General features: G+C 36.4%; 1 non-coding gene across 1 annotated transcript; it reads left to right on the forward strand.

The window, feature by feature from the left end:
• The first annotated feature begins 1,427 nt into the window (after positions 1-1,427).
• On the forward strand, positions 1,428-1,534 carry LOC125582633. Its single transcript, XR_007320090.1, has one exon. It is a non-coding gene; the product is annotated as a small nucleolar RNA R71 (small nucleolar RNA).
• Positions 1,535-8,987: the final 7,453 nt, after the last annotated feature.

Genomic DNA, 8,987 nt, shown 5'->3' on the forward strand with positions numbered 1-8,987 from the left:
GCTAACACCAGAGAGAGTTTACACTTCTTGTACTGAGTGCATCCAAGCATCTTTGCAACAGACAAAGGCATCACGCTGACACTAGCTCCCAAATCGCAGAGACATTTCTCAAATACCATAGGTCCAAGGGCACAAGGTAGTGTAAAGCATCCTGGATCCTCTAACTTCTCTGGAACATCAAGCCTTTGGATGATGGCACTGCACTCATGGGTAAGAATCATCATGCTTTCCATTTCCTTCTTCTTTGCAGCTACAACATCTTTCAGGAACTTGTTGTATTGAGGAATCAACATGAAAGCATCGATGATGGGCATTGCAACCTGAGCTTCACTCATTTGCTTCTCAAACAAAGCCTTGTACTTCTCTAGCAGCTGCCTCTTGAATCTACCAGGGAATGGTAGCTTGGGTTCATAGGGAGGAGGAACAAAAGAATTCTCACTTGCTGGAGCAAGAACTTCACCATCTTTCACTGTTTTCTTCGCTTCCCCAACCTTTCTTTTACCATTGGCTTCCACAATCTTCTCCAAGATTTCATCATTGATTTTCTCATCAACAATCACCACTTCATCATCTAAGTTGATGGCGACCTCTTCACCTAGTTTTTCAGCATCCCTGGTGAGGGTTGTAGGAGGTAACTGCTTACCACTCCTAAGGGTGATAGCTTTGGCCTCCATGGGGTTTTGGTCATATTTTCCAGGTAGAGATCCTTGCTGGCGAGTCTGGTGAGTGTTCATGGAAGCAAACTGATTCTCTAAATTCTTGACTGTAGAAGCAAGATGTGAGAACTTGTTGTTGAGCTCATTGTAGCTCCCATCAATCTTGGAATGAAGGTTCTTCAACTCATAACCAACATGCTTCTCACTTCTAGTCTGAGACTCCAAGATTTATTTCAGCAGGGTGTCAGTGCTGCTCTCTTGAGGAGCAGAGGAACCAGATGAGGGGTTTTGCTGAGGTTGATAGCTGCCTTGCTGGTTGTTTCGAGGCGGATAACCACTCTGTTGGTTGTTGGGATAGGATTTCTGTTGGTAGTTGTTGTACTGAAAGTTGGGCTCTTTTTTGTATCAGCTACCATTGTTGTTGATGAAACACAGCTCTTCCTGACCTTCCAAACCCTCAACCTCATGGACAACAGGTGGTGTCTCTTGGCTTGGGTTACCAACAAAGTGCAGCTGCTCTTGTGTGGCTTTATCAGCAAGGAGGATGTCTATCTTATCCTGTAGAGCTTTCAACTCTTTCCTCGTCTGCTTATCATTTGTTCGACTGCCTCTGTCGTGGTCTCCACTGTAGATTGTATCACTATTTACCATGTTGTCAACCATCTCCTTTGCATCTTCCTCAGTTCTCCCCAAGAAGAACCCATTGCTAGCTGTATCCAGTCTGGCCCTGTACTTAGGAAGAGCACCACGGTAGAAGAGCTCTCCTTAGAGAAACCATGGTGTGGGCATTGAGCTTGGTAGCCCTTGAATCTCTCCCACGCTTCGCTGAAGCCTTCCAAGTTCTTCTATTGAAAGCTGGAAATCTCATTTCTCAGCTTAGCAATTCTTGAAATAGAGAAGAACTTCTCCAAGAATGCTCTCTTGCAATCATCCCAAGTGGTGATAGAGTCGCTGGGTAGAGACTTCTCCCACTGACGTGCCTTATCCCCCAAAGAGAAAGGGGATAGCTTGAGCTTTAAGGCATCTTCGGACACACCATTGGTTTTTGACAACCCACAGTAGCTGTCAAACTTGTCCAAGTGGTCAAATGGGTCCTCTAAAGCTAAACCATGATACTTGTTGTTCTTGATCACGTTGAGGAGTCCTGACTTGACCTCAAAGTTGTTGGCTGCCACAGCCGGTGCTCGGATTCCTAGTCTATGACCATGAATGTTGGGCCGGTCATAAGTACCAATGGGTCGAGCTGCCCGCGGTTGGTGTTCTGCCCCTTGCGGTGGATCTGCCATATCAATATCCAATCTCTGCAAGTGGGCTTGTTGTTCTTCTTCTCTTCTAGCTCTAGCACACTCCCTCTCGAAAGCTCTGATGTCTGCTACTATTGGAACTAGGTTTGATGGACCTATGCTCCTCAAGTTCATACACCTGAAAGTGAAAGGTAGGTGAAGAAGAAGAATCAGTAACAAAACAAAATTAAAATGACTTAGTCTCAAGCAAGTGACTAAATCTCAATGTTTAAATCTACTCAGAATTTGGCAACGGCGCCAATTTGATGTTAGGAGTTTTCAAGGCTCCTAAGACAAATGTTGTAGTATAGTGATTGTCGAACCAGTTCTGAGGGATATCAAAGCACTGAGAATGCAAGTGCTCACTTAATCTAAGTGCAACCAATGATTTAGATGAGTTTTAAGCTATGACTAAAACTAAAAAGCAATAACAGAATGATACTTTCTTGACTAAGGGAAAAGAGAACTCATGGGCATAGGGATTAGACCTTGGGTGATCAAGTTTCGAACTAAGGATGACAAATGATCAATCAAACTATCGACCTTAAGCCTAGACACAATTCTAAGCAAGCTCTATGTCTAGATGAATGCTCATTTGCTAACATATCTCAAACATCAAATGTCTTTGGTTGAATAATATGAAAGCAATCATTACTAACAAGTCTATTAGCTATCTTAGCACCTTTAACAACAAATGTCTTTGGCAAAGTATACTAAAAGCCTAGGAGAGTTGTCTCAGGCATTTCATCAAACATCTTTTGGGTGGGAAATGTCTATTGATCAACTTTTGAGTGGCCAACTCAGAAGATGCATTATGAATACTCTACTAGCAAGGAACAAGAATGATCTACACTAAAACATCCTAGAACTAACCTAATCACCCTTGATCTCCCTAACCCATGAATTCAAAAGGTGATTACTCACTAATCTCCATGATTCCTCTTAAACCCATATTGGAATTCAGATTAATCATGTAGAGAAATAGATAAGAAATCAACAATAACACAAGAACATAATAATCAAAATCCAAGAGATGAACTTCTCAAGAGAGTTTTTTGTGTATTTCTCAATAGATCAAAAGATCCTCCGCGTGCTGGCTACCAAAGATGTTTAAAACATAGGTTTTAGAAATGTAAAACGTGCATAATGAAATGACCAAAAGGGCCTTAAGTAAAATAGGAATCGACCCAACAATAGACGTGGAGCGACCTCGGCAAGTCGCTCCGACAAGTCGCTCCGGTTTTCGGGAGCGACCTCAGTGGGTCGCTCTGAGAGGTCGCTCCGGGCTTCGCTTCGTGTCTTCTTGCCATAGAGACGCGAGCGACCTCGGGATGTCGCTTTGGGAGGTCGCTCCGAGAGGGGTGTGAGATGCGAGCGACCTCGGTGCGTCGCTCTAGGAAAGTCGCTCTGGGCTTCCAACGGGATGAATATGGTGAGCGACTTCACGGGGTCGCTCCAGCTAGGTCGCTCTGAGAGGTGCTTTGGAGCGACCTCATGACGTCGCTGTGGAACCTCGCTCCCATCCTCTGCTCGTCCAATGATCACCTATTTCACCTCCTTTGAGCTCCAAATGCATCCAAATGTCCCCAAGAACTTTATGTGGCACTCCAACACCTGATAAAGACTCATGTATGCAAAATGTAACCTAAACATGGCTAAATCCTAGTCTATATGATCAAAATGCACATGGACGAATGGATAAGATAATGGAAATATGCAAGATATCAAAAGGACATGAGTTTATGACTGCGAATTCATTGTGTGATGAGTTTCATTGCAGCAAATAATTATTGATGGTATGACCTTAGACACTCATGATTATGAACGAATTTAGACAAGGTCTATAGCTCAACATGGATCGACAAAAGAAAATAAAGAATGATTGGTTACAATGGATAAAGCCATTGGCACATACGAAGAGATATAAGTCCGAATGAACGAAAGATATGAAGTAAAGTTGTCCGTATGTGTTCTGGGTCTATGACTCAATATATATTGAATGTCCACATTTTGGGAAAGACATATAACCAAAGAGAATCTGTGGGACATGAAAAGGACCTGCAAGTAAAGTTTTATTGCAGATTATAAAGTCCATCCGAGCACCGTTTGAAGCACCATCAGTTCAACCAAGACATGGAGTGATCAGCAGCAAAGATGTACATCCTGACCACATCTTAATGGAGTTCCAAAAGACATACCAACGTCCAAGACTTACAAGTTCATTCAAGGAGAATCCAGCTGATCATCTTCACCAAGTCATAGGCAACTTCAACGTTCAAGAAGACTCGGATACCAGATGGGAATGCATCTACTACAGTGATGCATTCATCAGGGGGAGTTCATGTGTTGTACTCTTTTTCCTGTCTTGTTTTCCCTTTTTACCACATTGGGTTTTGGGTTTGTCAAGAGAGGTTTTAATGAGGCAACATCCAAAGCATGAATGAACCTTGACCGGATGTGTCGATCAAGGGGGAGTGTTATAAACCATTTAGTGATCGACCCATTTATCAGCCCGTGTAGCAAGACGGGCCAAGCCCATCCGCAGGATCATACTGGCGCCTATCTACTCTTGTGTTTATCCACATTATAGTTGGTGTTTATCTTACGTATTGCTAGTCATTATCTAGTTAAGGATAAGTACGATCTCATGTCGATCCAGTACTTAGACCGTCATTACCATATGTATATAAAGACCAGTTGGTCGACCTAATAATAAACACAAGTTCCCCTCTTCATTCACAACATCTGATTTCTTTTAGTGAATTCTTAATCATGGTCAAACATTGCGCAGTTCTGACTTGATTAGTTTTCCATGATAACTTATCGAGGTACTTTTTTTCCTCACCGAAATCGCCTCTGCACAACATTAATATACCATAAATATATGTACCGTTGTCAAAGTTTTCATTTGCAGATTGACGAAGATGGTTGAGTCCTTCGATAGATTTGCGGTGCTGGAAGTATTGAAGTAACCCCTAGATGTAGTGATCCCTTGGATGGCCAGTAGCCAAAAAATCATTCTTTAAAATTTTGTAACTATTTAGCATAGTGAGTGGCTCTTCTACAAAATATTGCAGGTCGAGGTTCCTGAAAAATGGTTGGGTCTGTGTGTGAGGAGTTTCCTTCACAGCTACCAATACTTTCGTCTGAGTTATAATTGTTTTTTGAATTCGCTGATCCCATTTTTTTTCTTTTTTTTCCTTTAGTGGTTTTCGAATATGGTGGATGAATTGTATTATTATGTTTGTTACGGGTTGGAGGCTAATATACTGTGTGCATAGTTGATTTATTAATTTTGTGGAAGCAGTTTTGTCTAATTGATGTTACATTTGACTTTTTATTTAATTTTTATGATACAATTTTAATGAGCTATTAGATTACTAAAAATGATTGTTTTCAATAAGTTATGGTGAATTGTTCAGTTTCGACTAAATAATTTTGTTGGGTTGTTTTTGTTTGTTTGGATGTGAAATTTTCGTTCTCATATAATTGTAGTGTTAGATTTTAACAATAAATAGAAGAAGGCTTATTTGTTTTGCATTTTTGTATTCTTAAATGAATTTACAATTCATTTTATGGTATTAGTAAATTAAAGATGCTTATAAATTTGAAAATGAAAATTTCTTGAAAGAAAGTGATATTATTTTTGTAATCATTATACCTGTTATATTTTATGTGTGATTTTGCCTTCATTTGGTTGTAATATATTTATTGATAAGGAAAGACTTACACAAATGTATTATCTAAAAAATAAAAGGCTAAGGAACAGCTCGAAAACAGAGGTACAGAATAATCATAACTTTTCGTTTTAATAAAAGGCGAGTGCTTCTACAATGTCTGGGCCAACTTTATCTATGTAATAAAAGTCCATATCATATTCTTTAAATTAGGCTAGCATCGGATACTAAAGGGAACGTTTGGGCCATCTCTATAATTTTAAAAAAGTCCAAATCATGTTAGAGAAATAAGAGAAGCGTCAGCCGAAAATCGTAAGGATGCTTGGTGTGGCGACACGTGTCGTGAAATGCCCATCCCTCTTTGATGATGTGGCTTCAAATGGAGAGACTAAAGTCTCATTTATTATATAATAAGATTCATCAACCATAATGTACCTTTGCTGAATATTTTCGAATTAAACTAAAAAGAGATTCTGTGATTAACTGGTTTGACATTCAGTGCCGGATCTAAAAGCACGTCCAACGTAGATAAATTAGTGGGGTTTCAAATTAATAAAAAATTAAAATAACGAAACAATCTATATTATTAAAAGAAAAGTACTCATTAAAAATATCCTTTAGTTTTTAAATTTAATTACACTTCCATACCACCGAGAATTAAATTGGATTTCCTATTTTAATGCTTGTCTTTTTCAGTTAGATTAATGTGTGTTCCTTAAATAAATTTGAGTTAAATGTAATTAAATCAACTTTAAAATACACCTATATTAACAAATTATTGTAACAACCTAAACTATGAAAAACAATTTAAAAGCTAGCTTCCACGCTTTTGATCTTATAATACGTATACATTACCATATATAAACAAAATTAATGCTTATTACTATAACTTACCAATAAAATATTGTGCATATATATTAGACGTGATTACTTATGTTTTAAACTTCCTTATTATAAACTTTTTGGAATATTATCATCAATTTTTTTAATAAAAAAGGAATGTTCCAGCAATATCAGCTTCATATTTTGAATATAAAATTAACTTTATTCCCATGAATTTAGTTAAAATAGGCAGGTCAATTTATATCCCGTCCAGTTGGGGTTTTAAAATAGTTGTAACTCATTTTAATTTGACTCAAACGAATAATATACTAATAATACATTTCAATAATACAATTAAATACGAAAGAAATATCAATATAAATTTGATCCAATATAGTATATTAATATATACATAACTGATCCAACATACATTTAATATATATATATATATATATATAACACAATACAATAACAAAATATATGATATACATAAATCGTTACATAAACACCCGTGCGGTCGCACGGATGAAGCTCTAGTCTAATCTATTAAAAGGAAAGTACATTTTGTAATTAACCTTGAATTTCTCTTAATATTTACCTTTTTATGCCACTGGTTTAATAAACTGAATATTCCTAAACCACCTAAATAAATCCTCGGCACTTAGCCTTAATTAAATTGTACCGCATCCGAATGAACCAAATCTAATCTATTAAAATGGAAGTACATTTTGTAATTAATCCTGGGTTTTTCTTAATATTTACCTTTTTATGCCACTGGTTTAATAAACTGAATATTCCTAAACCACCTAAATAAATCCTCGGCACCTAGCCTTAATTAAATTGTACCGCATCCGAATGAACCAAAATTAACTCCTATAAACCCATCTATATAACGTCATTCCCCCCAGCATGCCTTAGTTTATCTTGGTCTGCGTAATCAAAACCAACTGTATAAATATTTAACCACATAATTTTATAAATACTTACCACATAACGCGATCCAATATATATATCTTTTTTTTTGTAACTGATCCAATATATATATCATGCTTAAGAAATCGGGTAATATACATTGTTGTGCTATTAATGAACTTTTTCTCATCTAAACTATTAATTTCATATATTGTTGTGTTTACTTGGTTTTTTGTTATGATCAATCGTATGGTTTGTAATAGTATATATATTATGATTTATCAAACATGTATAAAATGTTATTATATATTTAAATACTTAGTTAGGTTAGTTAGTATCATAAGATATTATAGTTAATATCATTTAGATATAATAGGTGCACAAAATCAAAAATAATAATTTATTATTTTCCCAAACTCAATAATATTCCAAAAACGTTTCCTACTTCCACTAAATCATCATAAAAAAAAATATCAAGCAACTAACACAATCGAGAGATCCTTCAAAACTTGCAAATCACGTATAGGCTAGCTAATCTTTAAAACTAATAACTTCGATTATTCTTTAACTCAATAACATTCCAAATTTTTTTCTTATTCCAAAGCGCTCAACATAACAAAAAGGAAATCAATGGTTTTATGAGTTTTCCATAATTTATAGTAACTTATTAAGCCATATATAGTTGTGATTTCCATTCTTTGAGATTTTAACATATATTATAGCACCAAAAATATAGGGCCTTCCTAAACTAAAGCCATACCTATCGTTGGAAACATCACCACTATTCCAAGCAAAACTGATTTATTCATGAGTATGTGAAACCTCTTTGACAATCACCTCTTTGAAAGATGTGAAACCTTACAAAACGGGATGGAAGTTTCACGTCAAAGCATTACATACTTGTAAGCAGTTTAACTCCATATCTTGAGAAACATTGGAAATCATCTTATCAGATGAGAATGTGAGTTTTGATTACTATCGTTATGTTTTATTGTGTATTTTCTATTGCAATCTGTTTATCTAATCTAACTATGTTTTATTTTGTTTAACCATGTAAAAAAGGTACTAGATAGATGCCTTGTGCAAGAAGACATATATGGAAAGTAAGTGAAGACTTCTACCCGTTGGAGCATGGAGGAACATTCAGAATTTCACCCTCAGCCCTTCAACAAGAATATATAGATCAACTGATCATTCTTACAAAATGAGTTTCTAGAAAAACACAACAATCACCAAATCTACCCTTAGATTCATAACCTGTTTCTAAGTTTGGTAGATTTTCAGAGTGTTTTAAGTTGATCACTTAAACCATGTTTCCTCACTGGTAAGTTTTCAAATTGTTACCTGCGATATTGATTTTGATTTGAAAAAAAAAACATTTTCGACCACTCTGTTTTTTTTACAGACGGGATGGGCCAGGTTATTAATTTGGGAGAGCTAAAAACAATTCAGTGTCCATGACCAAAGATGTAACCTGAGTTTACTCTTGAAGACATCAAGTAAGTACATGTTTTCAATTAAATTTGCTGTCTGTTGATACTAACAATGATGTATTCTATTATTCCTACAGAACATTAAATCAATTCCATAAGAACAATCAAGAGAGTTCCTCATTTATTAGACAACTCAATACGGGA

This window comes from Brassica napus, chromosome C2, assembly GCF_020379485.1.
Source record: "Brassica napus cultivar Da-Ae chromosome C2, Da-Ae, whole genome shotgun sequence".
NCBI classification, from domain to species: Eukaryota; Viridiplantae; Streptophyta; class Magnoliopsida; order Brassicales; family Brassicaceae; genus Brassica; species Brassica napus.